At 42.4% G+C, this 2,574-nt stretch overlaps 1 pseudogene; it reads right to left on the reverse strand.

The window, feature by feature from the left end:
* Positions 1-1,095: 1,095 nt before the first annotated feature.
* LOC115321450 lies at positions 1,096-2,202 on the reverse strand (annotated as a pseudogene).
* Between the last annotated feature and the right edge of the window lie 372 nt (positions 2,203-2,574).

A 2,574-nucleotide genomic window follows, 5' to 3' on the forward strand; every position in this document is an offset into this window, starting at 1 on the left:
CAAGTAAAATACTGATACTGAAATACATAATCAAGTACGTATTGTGATATGTATCTATGATACATCTATCATAGATACATCTGGAAATCTGGAAATAAAAATACAGGAACGCATTTGGCAAGAACAGAAATATTTATACGGAGTTATTGATACTGAAATACATATTCCTGAGAATGAAGGCCTCAAAATTCATCTCGTCTTCTTGCACGCCACCTCCTTGTAGGTATCACACTCCCGCCTAATCTTTGCAATTGTTTCACCAGCGATTTCGATATGGCAGGGTTAAATGAATCAATGTTTTCCCACCCGTGTGTTTAATTGGAAGGTGGATGCTATATTCCCATTGGGGGAGGGGGGAGGGCAATGTACTACGCTTGTAATGCTTCGTAGCACCCCACAATTTATGCTTTCTGAATTGAGAATGGGGTGACAAAAGACATAGTCTAATGAACCTTGGTGTGCATCGCAACAAGACCTCAGACTTCTTTGTTTAGAACACTGATGTCTGTCAACTAGAAAAAAAAAGATAAAGAGAGAGCATCAAAAGTTGTAACGAAATACATAGGCCCATTATTCTATTGTCATAGTAGGAATAGATTAGAAAATTTACTTCTAAGCAATTATACAAATATTATTTGGAAAGTGATGTCCAATACAAACATACAAACAAAAAATTGTGTTTATGAAATACTATCACGACACATTCATATCACGACACTGTCCATCCCTGACAGAATGAAATACATCCAGTTGCGTGGCTATAAATGGTGCAAAACATTAAATATATGAAAAAGATATCTAATGCAATCTATGAAACACTGATAAAACAGCATGCTTGAGAAACAAATTCCTAACAATAATCCTAAAGAAGTACACCACATAAATGCATTAAGAACTATCACAAAATTAAAAATGACCCCTCCTAATTGAGCAAATCATGATTTCTGAGTGCAGTGGCTGCGGGGGGGGGGGGGGGGGGGGAGGGGGGGGCAAGGCGCAACAAAATTGGCACTTATGGTCTAGTATGGTGCAAGTTTCTCTTACCCTTTAAACATAGAAAAACAAGCCGACTAAACTTTTCAGGAAGCAGAGAGGTTAAACCCGCTCAGTTAAGTTTGGGAGATTACAAACATAGCTCGCTGCTGGAGACTTGAATTGAAAAAAATGCACGGGGCCTTGAGCTGCTGTGTTTGGAGTGCATGTAGCTCAAACTGTGCTACAAAACAGGGTTGGATGTTGCTTGAGAAAGACCCAGCATTGGTTCTAACAATTACCCTTTCACATAGGAGAGAGACTACACCTTTGAAGAAGAGCACCTTCATGATGACATCATACGACAGGTCTTCTGTTTGTGCAACAGATTAGTCCGGCTTTCTGGACCTCGAGTAACTTCTACTGTGGAATATTTGCCCCTGTAGGGCAAACCGACGAAACTCAACAACTCCAGCACAAGAGCTGGCAGGTCTAAAACTAGTCGAAAGGCAGGACCTTTCTTTGTCATCCAGAGAGGCCCTGCGAGAATGTCCAAGCAAGGACGCGGTGCCGGCAACCAGGTACTTCTTAAGTTGGGGATACCCCAACATATCTTTGCAGAGGGCTTTCACAGAATCCCTCAAGAGTGATGAAGCTAAAGTTTGTTCTAGCTCCTAAGCCATAACAACTCTTTCTACGATCTGCGGGGGTGCAGCGATGGCGCCTTTCACCAGTTATTAGGCGGCCATTTCCCCCCTCGAAGACAAAGGCTGAATGAGCCCAAAGAGGCCACATCTGACGTGCTGCACCCGGAAGCTGCCACAGCTGATGGACATTGTATGTCATGGTACTTACTCCATATAGCCATCCAGTCATAGAAACAAAGCTCCTCAGCAGGGTCTCTAAATATGCAAAAGTTACTTAGTCACATGAGTGCATCATAATTATGTGGCAGTCACAATTTTGTATCCTCTGCAATTTTTTCCTATGCGGCACCATTGAAATATTCTAGCCACTATACTCTAAAACAAAGCTCTGCGGAATTTCAAAATAAGTAAGTGAATGTGCAAAGCTTTTGCTGGAGCTCAAGGTACGAGAGCATGCACATCTATAACTTTTGAATTTCTAGCCACAGAAATATTTGTGCAAATAAAAAATGTGTCTAGTCTCTTAGAGGTCACGCATAAAAACAAATCTTGCTAGGGTATTAACCTTCAATCTGAATGCCATATTTGCGCTTTGGGTGGGGTGTCACTAAAACATTAGTTGGCAAACCCTGAAAAAAATATATGCTGGGAAATTCATTCCACGCATTTCCTGCTTATTTGCTTTGTTTCCATTAGAGAACACCAACAGGAGTGAAGCAGACAGGGAGAATGGGAATGATAGCTTTTATTTAAGGGAATATGAAGATGTGGGAATCCCGGAACCACCGCTGGGAGAAACAACCGGAGCGGTCGGTGTAGGGGGGACCGAATACTTGGGCCATCTATCGCCGTGCAAGTGAAGCGCTCGGTGCGCCGAACATAATGTGGCAACCGCCTTGGACAGAGAGTCATCGCCCAATTGTGCTTCTTCCACCGTGGCGAGTACCCTTTGGGT

The sequence above is a fragment of the Ixodes scapularis genome, unplaced genomic scaffold (assembly GCF_016920785.2).
Source record: "Ixodes scapularis isolate PalLabHiFi unplaced genomic scaffold, ASM1692078v2 PGA_scaffold11__112_contigs__length_91849675, whole genome shotgun sequence".
Taxonomy (NCBI): domain Eukaryota; kingdom Metazoa; phylum Arthropoda; class Arachnida; order Ixodida; family Ixodidae; genus Ixodes; species Ixodes scapularis.